Raw genomic sequence first — 16,629 nt, 5'->3', positions numbered from 1 at the left:
GATGTATTATGTTAAATTAAATTATATTTGATAACACTTTTGTTTCATTGTTTTATTTAGATTAAAATTGTAATAATATGTCTAAGCTAAAATAAACTAAAATTCAGAGTTAATGCGGCAATATTACAACGTTTGGTCGTTATAAATTGAGATGACGTAGGTTCACTGCTACTTCGGAGTAACTAAAATTAAAATATGACTAAAAGTTATGGTATCTTTTAGATAATATCAACAAAATGTCCAAGATAAGGTATTTTTTTAAACTTACTTAATGATAGATAATGTAAAATGTAACTGGTTATCTAACATTATTCGGTAGGATATGTTAAAAATATGTGCGTGCATGACAAAACATGACTAAATGGTCGTACAAGCTCAATAAGTCAAAAAATTATTTATTTTAATATTGTAGTATTTGTAATAATAATAGAAGGTAATATCATAATAATATCATCATATCTGTCAGAGGTAAAAATATTGCTATGGGTCTTATGACTTCAATCATGGAAGAAAATCTTCAAAAAACATAGACATTATATGTTTAAACGATACTTATAGAATAAATAGAAAGAATATGGATTTAAGCTCAATATTAATTAAGAATAGGAAAAATACTAGGTCTCCAGTTATTTTTTTACAGATTGAATAGATCAGCAAGTTCAGGAAGTACTTTTAAGTATTCATTAAAGCCTATAACATTTTTTTCAAAGTGTAACATAAACTACTACCTCTTTCAGATGAACTTGAAACTAAAGGTGTCCATAGAGCTTGAAATTCAGTATTTTATGAACTGTGACGATCCAACATATTTGAATGTCTGGGCAGGAGTTATGGTGACCACAAGTGATGTTATAAGTTGGCTTAACAAGAAGCTGAAGAAAGAGAATTTTTAGGTTATATAAATATATGTTTTTATTATTGTAATATTAATGAATAAAGATGAGAGCTCACTCCTTGCAGCACAATGAAAGCATTAAGACAAACCTGATCTAAAGTGGCAGGCTAGGGTAAAAATTGAAAATCTATTGCTTTCGTTTCAAGACTAGTTTGCAGTACAATGTAGGTTTTAACTAAATAAGTGAGGATAGCTGTAGACTATATATTATATTATATATTAGATGTTAATACTAGAATGTTATATAAATTATATAACAAATGAATTGAAAAGTCCCCGGCCTGACACATAGATGGCGCTACTAGAATTAAATCCATATTATTTTTATTATTATTATTATTATATTTATATTATTATTTTTATTATTATTATATTTTTAGTTGCCCCTATGTGTATATAAATTTGACAGCTGTCGGATCATTAGTTTGTGAATAATAATATTTTGAGTGAAGCAACTTTTGTTATTGTGAAAAAATAGATAAAAAGGAATTTCGCGTGTTGATAAAATATTGCTTTTTGAAGGGAAAAAATACAGTTGAAGCAAGAACTTGGCTTGATGTCGAGTTTCCGGACACTGCCCCAGAAAAATCAACCATCAAGGGTTGGTATGCTCAGTTTAGACGTGGATATCAACTGAACGTGTACATCAAATCATTTACAAATATTTGGGTATGAAAAAGCTCTGCGCAAAGTGGGAGTCGCGCGAGCTTATCCGAGTGAACTACACACGATGAACCCGCTCCAAAGCGTGGGAAAATGCAAGAGTCGGCTGGCAAGGTTATGGCGTCTGTATTTTAGAATGCGCATGGAATAATTTTCATTGACTAGCTTGAAAAAAGACGGACCATCAACAGCGCTGCTTCACCAAGACTATGCACCGTGTAACAAGTCAGTGAAAACGATGGCAGAAATCCACGAATTGGGCTTCCTCGTCTTCCTCAGAATTTCTTCCTCATCCACCGTATTATCCAGATCTGACCCTCAGGGACTATTTCCTGTTCTCAGATCTTAAAAGATCGCTGGGAAGAAATTTTCGTCGAATGAAGAGGTGATCGCCGAAACTGAGGCCTATTCTAAAGCAAAGGACAATCATACTACAAAAATGGTATCGAAATCGAATGGTATTTACGTTTCTTTTACGACTATATATATATTCGAATATCTATCTAATTTAGATATACTCTCTAGTTAAAACAGAGGTGCACAAAGGTGGTGTTGTCATTTTTGTAACGAAGAAAAAACTATTTTAAAACACGATTTGAATGGTTACGCTTGCTCCTGACTCTTGTTAGAATCAAGCAACCATAGATATTTTTGAAACGACCTTCATCCTAGATTTGGGTGATTGTTACCAAAATAAATGCATATTAGCAGTACGAACCATAATGTCTCGATTAGCATGTCGATCTGCGTGTAGCGTGAAAAGCTTATTAGGAACAAATGAATTGGATCGTGTAAATTATTCATTGTCGATCAGCCGACATCAGCTTCGATCTTGTGAAACTTGGCATTGTGTAAAAACGTATCAAATAAAAAGTAAAATGAACTTACTAACCTGTTATTTAATGTAACTACTTATATTGACACATGTAATAATTAACAGTTTAGTAAAGTGATATTTTTTAACACTTAGTTGTTTATCTTAATGAGAAAACTCAATAATGTTATACATAAAATGAAAGTAATTATAGAAACTATTTATTTATGAAAATAGAATTATTTATAAAAAGTTCAAGTTCAGGGTTTTATTTCTTATACAAAACACCCCTTAAATGTTTCCCATACATTCTTACACGCCCATTTAATCGAAAACGTAAACACTTTGGACTATGTAACAATATTATTTCAAAGAAAGTACCGGGCTATAACTTAATAACCAGACAAGTGTTGAAAAATCTATCAAGAAAGAGAATTATAAAACTCGCCAACTTGATTAATACAGCATTTCTATTAAAACGTGTCCTAGATGTTTGGAAAATGGCTTAAATTATTATGATTCTAAAACCAACAAATGAACTAAAACCCAATCTACCAATTTGATTATTACCAGTAACATCCAAAGTATTTGTTCAACTCCTGTTGTACAATCTAGGTACATATAATGACAGACATTGTTGGAAAAGCCTACGAAGAGAAGGTTTGCTCAGCTATATTTTTGAACGAAATGCAACCCTTCCGTAAAGTCCGGAATAAGATACTGATGTACAAACTCCATAAAATGCTACCGAAGCAATACCTTGAACTCTTCAACTCGCGTGTGTCGGTAAAATGGTAAAACAAGAGAAAGCTTACAGGAAAAGAAACAGGCAAGCAGGATACCTTGGGTCTTGTTCTTTACCTACTTTATACATATGACATACAATAAATACAAAATGTTCCTATAGCCAACATTTGCTGATGATACTGCAATACTTGCTATTGGAGAAATAGCGAAGAAGCAACCAGAAAACTGCAACCGCAAGTAATAATATAAATAAGGGGACCCAGATATGGAGAACAAAAATCAACAAGAGTGAATTACGCATATTGAATTCACGTTCAACTAAGCTGTTCATATACCAATAAATATGAATAATACTATTATTTCATTCTTCGTTGGAAGGAGCATATCGAAAAGAAAAGAACTCGAATTATCATACAAAATTATATAAGTATTTCAGAATAAAATCCTAAGGAGTATTGTACTATTGGAGATACTATAGGAACCATTACTTACACCGAGACTTTCAGATTACAACTGTCATAAAAAACTGTGTGATAACACTGTGTTCTAGACTCAAGGGAACCAAACCAAACAAATATTTAAAAAAAAAATGGTTTTCTTTTAAAGCTTGCACTAGTGCATACTTTGGGTACATTTCAATCTTCAAGATTTTAGTTTTAGTCATAACATTTTTTTTTGTTTTTGATAACAATTTTTGTATTTTTTATTATGCTTGTTCATAAAAACATATATTGTACTGTCGAGTTAGTATCTGGGTAGCCATTATATAACAAAGGTAAGATCTTATTGAAAGTTTAAGGTTTAGATACTTAACAGCAAATAAATTAAATATATCAAATTAAACTCCCTTGAAGATTGCAGCAAAGATATGCTATTACATTTTAATTTCAATAATTCAATAATAATTATTTAATAATTTAGATGGAAAATATTTAAAGAACAATACAATTAAAAAAATTGCGCTTTCCTTTTCGTACTTCTTAGCCGCGTTAACAATATATTTAAGACAACTATCTAGGAGCACTCAAGATAATTTTCTTACAAACATTTCCACCACTTAGAATATCTGCAAATGAGACAATTAAAAAAACGTTTGTAACTTTTACCTTTCTATTTTATTCCGATTGTTATCTTCAAATCAGTGATTGTATTTTATGCTTCTCCACTGGTCTATTCTTGAATGTTATCTTTAATAAATCGTAATTTATTAAATGTATGTATGCGTAAACTATTATCATGTGTCTATTATCTATAAGCATATTATCATATTAGTTTTCCTTGTCTTAGATGCTTTTATGTATTTTCATTAGCGATTCGAAAAGCTTGAAAATTGTTAAGCAACCCAATCTAACTGGTAAATTCGTCATTTATAATATTTATCTATAGTTTTTCTTTTAATCGGGGGTTGCTATTCGTTTATAATATTTTAAGGCTTGGCAATACTGAATATTATTAGATCTTTACTGTTCCTCGGTTGCCAAACCTGCGGATATGTATTTGCCTTCCAATGAATTAACGCTACGACACTGGGTGGCCTTTATGAAGCCACTAAACATTTTTCCTAGTTGAACGGTCACTACCCCAGTCGACATCACTCATTCCTTCCATTCCTCAAGTCCACTATCACCTTTCGTGTACATTACTCCATGGTTCTTGGTAACTTTTAGGTTTCGAAGTATTTTTTTCCAGATTTCCATTATATTATTATATTACTTATATTATTTATCCAAATATCTGTTTTGATATGAAGTACTATATGCAATATCTAGTCTCGTAACTAACGAAAAGTACATAAGACTGTATATTATATTATCTATACGGTACGTTTTTAATTGTTTCTTCATTTTCGCTGATGCAAAAATTATTGTATTGTCTTGCTTTCTTTCAGGTTGAATTTCTTGACCAGTCATTGAATGATGTGTTTTTGATGAATTTGTAATCCTTCTTCTGTCTGCTCTATTTTCATGCCAAGAAAGTATTCTGCTTCTATTATATCATTGGTTTTGACAATTTTCTACAGTCCTTACTTTAGTACGAGGCTTGTTATTTTTATTTTGAGACTTGGCGATACTAAGTATTGTTAGGCTTTACATGATTCCATTTGATTTATAATAGGTCTAAGCGTGGTCTTTATAGAGGTAACCTTCTTCAGAACGTTCTGCCACTTAAACACAACTTCTTGTGTTGTTTACAGTGACTTGAAAAGTTTCTGTCAGTGAAAAAATTGAATCAAATCGTGAACTTTTACTACTTTCGACATGGATTGACATCCTTGGCTACTGTGAAATGTTGGTATAATGAATTTAGTTGTAATTTCTGTGCACGAAATTACATTCTTGAAGATCTTCTTGTAACTTAGGAATTAATACTTGGGAATTAGTATGACAAGTATCAATAAGATATTGCATAAATATTTCGTTAAAAAATATTTTCTCACATTGAATTCCGCATAATTTGTCAAAATTTAAATGGATGCTCCTGTCAATTGGTGGAAATAAAGGGCTACAAAGGTGATGCATTTTAGTCAAACCTGATTGAAGTCATTAATGTGCGAAGCAACTCAACAAGGAAATAATCGTTTGCTTGTTCGGAATAACTGGTTATGCGGTAACCATGCCACATTAGAGCAACATAGAACCGTGAATTTTGAATGCTAGGCAAGCGTTTGCTTACCAGAAGTATTTCGTAAAATACGAAAATAATCTGATCATATATGATCGTGAAATACGATCAAAAATAATATAAGCTCTCACACGTCGCCTAAAACATTCACCTATTTGGCTGACGAAAAGGTTGAATTGTTGGGTCCTCTTTCGTACAACCCCGATTTGGCATCAAAGGACTTTTAATTATTCCCGGATATCAAGGATATATGGCGTTTTTCAGTGCCTGAAGAAGTCGTAGATGTACTCTGTGGAAAATATTTGTTCAAGACGTCAGATAAATAACACGGAATACTCTCTAGCAACCTGGTCACCATTGTGTGGCGTTTTATTGTTGCTGCCTGGAGTTTATTTAACACAATGGGACATTATAACTTCTATTAATCAGAAGGGAAACTTATTAGCAAGTACGGTATGACCAGAGAGGGGAGTCACATATAGGGAATCAAGAGGGAACCAGTCAAGTCAGCCTTCAAGAGTCGATAGTGATTTTCAAAAATCATCAAAACAGTTTTCAACAAGCGCTTATATTGCATACACCCTTCGACAGTCTTCACAAGTCTACAAGAACATAGCAAGAAACAATACCAAGTCAAAGAAGCGCACAGTTGGTGCCACTTCATCGTGATTCATCGTGATTTAAATGGTATTATCAATAAAATAGTTTTACTTTGCTAGTTTTTGTTTTTATAATTGGATAATTAGATATCATTAGTATAATCTTAGTTTACAAATTAATTTATTACCACTGTTTTGTTGTATTTGCAGTAATACACAAGCAAGGCAAGTACGGGATTAATATTTCAGTATGTATTTCCCAAATTAAAATAAAACTAAATTACTTAAGCTAAAGTTAAGAAAATACTAAACAAGTTCGTGTTGTTCAGTATTGCTTCCACGTTGCTATAACTTAGCAACCTAACTTCATGTTTTAAATTGCAATCTTGGATCACATCGTATATCCATTTGATTTTAAGATCATTATGGAGCTCTTTGTTGGTTACGTAGCGATAAGCATTGGTAATTAATACCATCACTATTATTTATACCTATAGGGCCCAATTGGCTTTATAATTGACTGATAAACCAATCTCTTTGATTTTCAGTTATTTTAAGTCAATTTTAGTCAAGAGTATCTTCCGACTAATCAGTACAGTTTCTTGACTTTGAGCCTAATGCTGCTGTGCTTTTTGTCTAACATGATGATTCCAATTTAACCTGCCGTCGAGATGTGTTCCGAGGAATTCAGCTGATTATGCTTGAGGAATCGGGCATCAGTCTAGTGATACAATTAGGCTTTTGTTATTTCGCTGAAACGCAAAATTAACATGAATGGATTTGGAACTATTATGCTGTATTTTCCAGTCTCTAGTCCATTTGTAGATCATGTTGACTGCTACTTGTACTTTTCATGTAGCCTTAGGCAGAGATATATCTTTTGGTATGATAACTGTGTCGTCGGCAAATGTTCCAAGTACAGTTTACTTTGTTGAAATATCAGCAGATATTATCAGCATATCAGAGCAGATACTTGAGTGATCCCATGCTACTATCCTGTAGCTGAAAATCAGGAGAATGCTTGAAAAAATAATAAAGCTATTTTCGTTATTATTTACTGTATTTTATTATTTGGTTCAAAATATAAATAACAACCTCTGTATTGTTAATTTATTGAAGGTATACAAATGCTAATAATGGAACTTCAAACACAAAAAAGTCAAACAAACAAAAATTGCCAAATTACGGCAATGCAAAAAAATTATAAACTATATTTTTTTAAGAACAGTAAAATATAAAAAATCAAATTCTGTTATACGATATAAGAATATACACAAAATTGCAAGTAAATCACTTCAACACATTTCTAGACTAAAATAGAGTAAAAAGTTTTGGATTGGTTACAAGCTGGTTAGATGGCATAAAAGCTTTACATCCGAAAATAACTTAAATATTGAAAAAACCCTTTAGTTATGGTGCGCTTATTTTTCCTCCCGATTATAAAAAGAAAAACTGGTAAAGTTAAAATATTTTATTTACACTAATACTCATTAATTATAAAGATAGACGGGTGACTACAGTCTTCACAATGTTCTATGTTGATGGAGACTGCGTATGTGGACTTATATGTAGTTTTTTCAAGGACTGTAAAGGCTGTGCGTGTTCTTGAATACTGTTCTGTGTGTATGTTGTTCGAAGATTGACAGAAGTAAATTTGAAGGATGCGTTGCACTGCACTGTACCCGCTTAATGAGCTATTTTATCTACTTAACTATTAATTTAACTACTGTTCTAACGCTAAAAAGGAATTATAGCGTCGATACGATATATTTATATATCAACGTCACGATATATTTAGAAAGAAAAAGCACCACGAGCGCCGGTTTCTCTTTTTTCTTCACACACGCTATATGTATATATGTACGTACGCAGAAGAAAATTTTGTCGTTTTCCAATCGATCGAATTTGAGCGCTTTCATCGCGTCCCTCCCGGCAAAAGGTATTTACTCCGTCATTAACACATATTCGACGGCCTGTCCAAGCCCCAGGGCCGACTTACCGCTAGAGCGACGTTCCTCCGCTCCAAAGTAGGTCTTCACGATTTCTTTGAATTTATTCTCCACTTGTTGCCTCCGAGATATGCTGCATTTTATTTCGCTTATCTCTCGGCCTACCGGCACGAAGTCTTTTCTATTTCGCCACGTTCGATTTGTTCGAATTGGATTCGCTAGTTTTGGATTTTTTTATTATTATGCCTATGAATTAATTTTAAAGGTTTTTTTTAATTCGACACTTTCTTATGAAAAATCGGTATAATTTATTGGTTAGATAAATTGTTCTCTGCCGATATTGGAGAACCTCTTCGGTTCCGTAGTGTAACTGCCTTGGAGTCCTTTTATTTGTTTATTAGTATCAGCGATTCATAGACTGACCGACAAACTTCAATTTTCCTTGATTACTCACAGCTAATAATTTCAACAAAACTTAGATGTAATTAATCACTTACTGTACTATTATAATTTATTAATTCTATAACTGTTGTTCTATTCTGTTGTTCTATAACGTCATCAATATTGATAATGCAACGCTGCCGCCCTAAGTTATAAGTTTTCATTCATTTTGACTCTGACAACAAAATACTAATGCAAATATAATAATGAAAACAAATAACGCTATACAATAAAGTTTACTTTAACATTGTAGGGCATCTAATTAATATATTATCGGAGGACTTAAACTACAGTTAATTAAACAGCCTAAATAGTTTGTAGGTTAGAGTTATTTTTTATATTTACATTGACATATGACAATGCTGTAAAAAATGTAAAATCCGTTTTAAACTAGGAGCAGATTTTTCATTTTCCTGGAACCAGCAAGTATCGCAATAGTAGGAAGACTGTCCTGTCGCATTGACCACTGCGCCAACCAAGGCGGCATATTTCACTTTAAAATTATCTTATTAGTCTAATGAAAAATTTTTAATTTTTGTTTAATCTTTGTTATCCATTATCAGATTAGATACTGTTTTTTATGTTTTTTTTAAATTTTATTGAGAGTTGTTTTTAGAGTTATTAACTTTAAAAACATTCCTTCTTGTGGGTCTCTGTTATCCGTCAGTAATACATTCATAAAATATCATAGTAATAGCAAAAAAGCGACCAGACATTCTTGAATCGGACGAGCATATCATGTCAGAAAAAAAACGTAAAATCCATTAAAATATCTAGTGGTTAAAATATCTAGAGTTGTTTTATTATATTTGCATTGACATATGACAATGCTGTTGGCCAGTACCAACACAACTCGAATTTTATAGACCGATATAGTTACATGTCCGGACGCATCAGACTTCATTCTGTCTCTTTTTAATTAAAGTATTGTTAATTAGTAAAATGAGAAAAAAATTTTGCTCTGAGTTTGAAAAGGGACTTTCTTAAGGATAAACGAAATATGGCAATACGTTCGACGGCACTGATAACGTGCATTGGCTGTTTTATTGAAAGTGTTATATTTACAATGAAAGTAAATCAAAGTGATGGTTTGTCTAGATCTTTTCAATGCCAGCCTGCAGAGCATGTCATATTATATAATTAATGCCCATTAATATATTTATGTCTTAGGGTAGAAAAATAACGGTCGCAAAATCGTTAAGGAAATCCAAACACTATTTTATTCAAAGTATATATACGTAGACAGATAACGATAACCAATAATCAGAAGGCGCAAGGTCCGGAGAATACGACGGCTGGGGTAGTACTTTCCATTTTAATGTTTCCAACCATGTCAGCACTGAAACTCATGAAACACATAGCAGTTTCGCAACATGTGTCGAGCGTTGTCATGCTGAAGAACAACATTGCTCGTATTCTGGCCGATTTCTGCCCAGAGCTCGGCTCAAACGCATCAATTATAATCGATTGCGATTCCCATTGATTGTTTTAATAGGTCAATGACCCATGATTTTTTTTGATTTAGATTATCGTGATGAATTAACTTTCCATTACCAGTAACAATAAGATGCAAGAAACCTTTCCAATTTTGTCGTTAATATATGACCAAACGCCTATACTCTTGGTCTCTTGGCTTCAATTCATATGGCACTTAAAATCCAAGCTTCCGAGTAATTCCCATATTCTTTACGTGATTAAAAATGGTATCCTGTATTACTGCCAACAATTTTACATATTCTTCTTGCATTTCATATGGATCATCATCGAGTAAAGCCTTCAAATCCTCATCCTCAAATTTCTTTGGCTGTCCAGAGCTTTCTCTTTCTACGGTGTTAGAATCACCATTTTTAAAATGTTTAAATTATTATTCACATATTGAAATCGATGGAGCAAAGTTGTCATAAGCTTTAAACAGCATTAGATGAACCCCAGTCGCATTTTTTTCTTCAAACTATAGTAAAAAAGTAAAACTTCCCGTAAATGTTACAAATTCTCGATACAAATTCAGATATTTTCAACAAATTGAAAATATATTTTATTTACTTTTCGACGAAATTACATGCTGAAAAGTGAGGCTTCAACATTAAGTTGGTTACAAATGTAATCGATGCGATTTGATAAATAGTAACACCATCTGTTGTAAATCCTTTAAAATTAATGTATAGGCCTAATATTAACCGCAATAAGTATGAGATGAAGAGATTTATGTTATAAAATAACATGTAGAAGATCGTTTCAATAAGTGATCTCCTGTAAAATTTTATAAAACAAGTACTTAGTGAAGTTTTTTTGGTTCTGGCCTAAAACCAGGCGGTGAAATGCATGATTCATACCTGATCTAGAGACTTCCCAAGAGTGACAAGCTGGACCGTGTTACGTGGGATCGCCTCTGGGCTTACCAATACACTAAACTGAAACCACCTCACAGTTGACCGCTGTGCGTCGCCAGTGCTACTATATTAAATTTTGCTAACTGGGTAGCCGTTATTGGGCACGAGGACCGGCGAAAAAACAGATAGTGAAACTAACTATAAATGCGCGAACTTGAGTTAACATACTACTGAATGCTGTCGTATGGGGGCAAAAGTTGCAGGACTGCAGCGACGGATGAGGTCGTTTCAGTTTAAAAAAAGCAGTGACGTGGTGCTAAGCTCCCAGCATGTCCACCAGGTCACGAATAAGCGATTTTTCAGAGGAACTGGAGCTGAGTTGTTGTTTGTGGAATGATTGAGATATGAAGTGCTGGATTTCTGGAGTGTTTGTGATTGTTTTCCTGTGAAATTGATTATTTATAGTTTGCTAAATCATGGAGCGTTTAAGAATCTCCTGAGGAGCATACTTTGGAAAACTTGAAGTCGTCTCACCTGGTGGGGCGTAACAAACTTGAAGTAACTTAGTGAAGTGAAATTACAAAAAACAATATTCATAAAATACATAAAAGAAGAAATAAGGGGTAGTCTTAATCTGAAACCGAAAAAAAAAACAGAAAATTCTAATGTCTAATAAAAATTTTTTAATTTTTGTTGAATCTTTGTTATCCATTATCAGATTAGATACTGTTTTTTATGTTTTTTTTAAATTTTATTGAGAGTTGTTTTTAGAGTTATTAACTTTAAAAACATTCCTTCTTGTGGGTCTCTGTTATCCGTCAGTCAATAATACATTCACAAAATATCATAGTAATAGCAAAAAAGCGACCAGACATTCTTGAATCGGACGAGCATATCATGTCAGAAAAAAAAGTAAAATCCATTAAAATATCTAGTGGTCGGTTAACAGAAGCTATAGAATAGCGGAAACAATTGAGCAATGTTTCTAAGCACACTTTAACGAATTAATGAAGCATTACGAGTTAGCTATTGCCTTGTTCGTGTTTTTATCCCGATATATAAAACATTTATACGTAATTACTGGTACGGTTTCCATTATTGTATAACAAAATCTACTTATTTATCATGTTTGCATCACAATAAAATCCTAAAGAGACAATCATGTAGCTGCTGTACAATCTCTATATGTCGTCATTTATTTAAAACATATTTTTAAAATATCCAAACCAGTATTCACATATTGAAATCAATGGTGCTTAGTTATCATAAGCTTCAGACAGTATTCGATAACCTTCAACCAAATGTTTCTTCGAAATGAAGGAAAAAAAGTTAAATTTTTAAAAACTTTAAAAAAACTTGAAAAATGTTTTGTTTCAACACAAAGTTAGTTACAAATATACCCGATGCAGTTGAATTGATTGAAATAGTATCTATTGTAAATCCTTTAAAATTAATTTATACGCCTGCTTAGTAGAACCAAAAATATAAAATGTAATAGACTTTTGACAACATTTTACTTCAAAGAATCGAAGAAAACATTTGTTCAGAATTAATATATTTAAAATTTAATTGCATCCTATCGGTAAAAAGTATCTTAAACACGCAATGTAATCACAAATAACCACATAAATAGAAAAATTGCCGTTCATTATCCACCGCCTCTTATATTTCCATTATTTCCACTTTCCTGAACAAAGAGGACGTCGAACATTTTCATTAAATTTCAACTTCTACATCTATATTATAATGATTTTTCATCGCAATTACATGTAACGAGTCATGCCGATCGACTTGCTTCATGCTCAGCGGCTGGCAAGTGTCCACTTCCGATGCAACTCTTGTTCATGATATTTTGAAGACCGTGGTCAAAAATCTAGGGTTCATTCAAAACGAGAACATTATAGTTATATTGATATTAAATTGTTTTATACCTGGGGACATTTCAAAATTAAAGGTTTTTCCATTATTTCAGATCATCAACCGTTCAAGGCTAACTCGATATTTATAAGCATTCTAGTTATGTAAAACAAACATACAAACATAACATAGTAGACAAATTGTTATCCAACATTAATATGACCAAAACGAAAATAACAATTTATGGTATTTGTTACAGAGTATCAATGACAAATAGAAACACTGAAATATGTCAGCCAACTGATATTCTGTGATTAATACTAGGACACAATAAAAATATATATATATTTACATATTGACATTGAATAAATTCATAATAAATTCAAACATTCATACAAATCAAAAAATAATTTTACTTTATTATAATATCTAATAATTAATATCATATTTAATTTTCATTTGCGTTATTATACATAAATTAAAAGACAAAACAACATAAACATAACATCATTAATTCACTTTTATAACTTCCTTATAAAAATCATATAAGTATAAAGAAATTGATTTAAATGACGTATGTTTAATTATTATTATTATTATTATTATTATTATTATTATATATATATATATATATATATATATATATATATATATATTATTTCAACAATCATTACTATAATACGATGAAATAAAAGCTATGTAAAAGGTTTTGGAATACAAAAACATTGATAAACTATTTATTTCAAAATAGCATTTTTCCAAACGCACGTTATATTGACATTGTATCAAAATGTTTGTTGTAATGTATGATGACATGTATAATTTCATTCGATTAGGTTAAATACGTTACCTAACTAAAGTGTGTATGGAAAAATTAACATATAATACATACCAATAAGAAACAAATTACATAAAAATAATTTATCACTTTTTACTATCTATGCAGTCATTTATATCATTATTTTGGGATATATAATATACAGGAAACAACTTCAATACACCTTATATTATAAATTACACAAAATAAACCGCAACGCTTATATTGTCACCTAATTATTTTAAAACATTTGGCAAAATTAATTAAAAAATTGATCTAGAGGCTTACAATTTATCTAAAAAATTATGTTTGACATTCACGTACCTGTCTTTTGCCTACTATAAGCTATTATTAATTTAATGATTATTATTAATTTATTATTTTATATCGACATCTCGAATAATTCAAATATTGTTATATTAATTATTTGAAATAATTCTAACAATTCATAATATCATGATGTAAAAACATAGTTAAAATCAAAAGAAAATATGTGACATAAACAACTACCAACATTCACTTACGTTTTCTTGAGCGTATGTCTAAGGTTCAATATCCATCCGGGGGTGTTCGTGAGAGGGAGCGTCAGAGCCAGCTAGATTTTTCGTTGTGCGTGAATGTTTTCCTCAATATGCCTAACGTCGAATCCTTTTACTACGAACTAAAACTACCGTCGTCGCACCACTACCCGCGAAACCAAAGTACCATACGATACTAGATATTAAATGGGAGGCCGCTAGATCGAAAATCGAATAGATCGATACGCTAAGACGTACGGAGCGCGCTTCTCGTGCGAAGTCTTGAATGACAACGCCTCGCTGTCCGTTAGTAAGTCAGGTCCGAGCTTAACAGTAAAAGTACCATTTCTGTATTCGCCTTTCTCTTTGTCGAAGACCTGTTAGGTGGCTAGACATTCTTCATACGCGCAAACTGTACGTACATGTAATAAAAAATTACGTTTGTTATTTCTGTATAATGTTAATAAATGGATTATATCTGTGGTTAAAGACTGTGTTGGGGTTCTTATTATATTCCTGTATTATATATAAAAAAATAACTGTAGAAATACAAAAACATAAAGGTAATTTTAAAAATAAAGAATAAATTGTTTTTTCGACCAAGTTGGTTCTGAAAAACATTGGTAAAACAAGAAATATACAACCTTAGATGCCATCACAAATTCCTGATTATTTGTTGATAATTGTGATGCATATTGAGTGGCAAGTACCTAACACCATCTCAATTATTGGCGTACAAAATTATTTTCTGTTTTTTTTTTCTCACTTGTCTTGTAATATATTTTTTATTATTATCCTCTTTGCTTCCCCAATCTATCCAATGAGCTATAAGTATTTTATGGGATTTATTTTATATAATGACATGTGGAAGATCGCTTCAATAAGTGATCTTATAAACTAGTACTTAATTTTATTGCTATCCTATATTATACAAAAAAACTATATGTAATCTCACTAAACCGAATTCGTGTTATAATAAATAATAAAATATGCATTGGAAGTGTGAGCCACGGAAGTAACGTGAACCAGTGGAATAATCTACTGTCGGTAAGCTATCGACTCACGCTATCGCTATCGCTATTATTTATCTGGGGCACATGATCGTGCTCTGCGAGACATAGAGTAATAGAGATGCTACTCAATAGGGGACTCTGGTAAAGTTTTGTTTTACCCAACACTCGAGGGAGCCATAATGGGCCATTCGAGTAATTTGATTGGTCAATTTAAATCTCCATTATATGCACTTCTAAGAAAAATATTTTACTGTGAAGACGTTTGATTGGTTCATTAATAATGTTTGGCACATGACAGCCTTGACGTCATGTTTAATTGACCAATGAAATTTAAATAAAAAACAATTTTTTTCTGAAATAAATTTATTAAATTAAATTCAATTAAATATACATATAAATAAAATATTTAAAAATAAATAAATATAAATTTAATCTGTACAAATAAATAAATACAAATATAATCTATAACAATAAATATATCTATAAAATATAAATATTATATACATACATACATATATATATATATATATATATATATATATATATATATATATATAACCATAAGCAAAAAACTTTAGTGTATTGCAAATCAAAATTATCTCTTACGTCTTTTAATATTCTATCCGAAAGATCACTATGGAATATACAATTGAAGAGTTTTCAACACAACACTTCCTAGAACGGGAATGTATTTCAACTACCGACATGTATATACTAATAAAATAAAATAATAATTTAGTGTATAAACGTTATAAAAAACTAACCATACTGTTCTCTACATAGGTCACATTGAAAATAGCGTGCAATATAAACAAACCGTAGAACGGAATGAACCAGTCAGATTCCGTCGCGGCTCTTAGCATAGAGAATAAATCATGACTTGCGTTATGTTAAAGGGAGCGACATCTACATGTTGGATGTCGCGAAACATTTCTCCAAAATTTTCTATGAAGTTATTTCTCTATGCTGCGAGTTCCTTCAAACACCCGCTCGACACACCGCTGCATTTAATCCAGCACCGTGTCTTTGTGATATCCGTTATCTCTATTGGAATTTTACGTGACTTTCGGCCACTTTATAATAACAATGTTAATACCTATGACTATGGGAGTGGTCCTTAATTTAATTAATATGAAGACGTTTTTAAATATTGTTACGAAGAAAAGTTGAAAATTAAAGGAACCATTACAAGCTATTATTATTGAGAAATCTGGTACAAGTAGAGGGAAAAGTTACACACTTAAATTTAATAGACATTTATTTTAAAAGTGAATGGATTTGTGGATTTAACCAAAAAAATTAAAATTTTATCTGCTTACTTTTTGGTGACGATAAAGTTTGGACAGAAATAGGGGTTACCGATC

General features: G+C 31.5%; 1 protein-coding gene across 1 annotated transcript in view; it reads right to left on the bottom strand.

Annotated features, from left to right (window-relative positions):
• The window catches only part of LOC143190010 (uncharacterized), a 52,688-nt gene extending 37,938 nt beyond the window's left edge, over positions 1 to 14,750 (bottom strand). The window contains exon 1 of the mRNA XM_076394057.1: positions 14,259 to 14,750. The gene's annotated coding sequence lies outside the window, so the exon portion shown is untranslated. The remainder of the gene's footprint in view (positions 1 to 14,258) is intronic.
• Positions 14,751 to 16,629: the final 1,879 nt, after the last annotated feature.

This window comes from Rhynchophorus ferrugineus, unplaced genomic scaffold, assembly GCF_030347505.1.
Source record: "Rhynchophorus ferrugineus isolate W39M unplaced genomic scaffold, kcgeb_rfMv2 rfM2, whole genome shotgun sequence".
Lineage (NCBI taxonomy): Eukaryota > Metazoa > Arthropoda > Insecta > Coleoptera > Curculionidae > Rhynchophorus > Rhynchophorus ferrugineus.
This window is presented reverse-complemented; position numbering and strand designations above follow the sequence as displayed.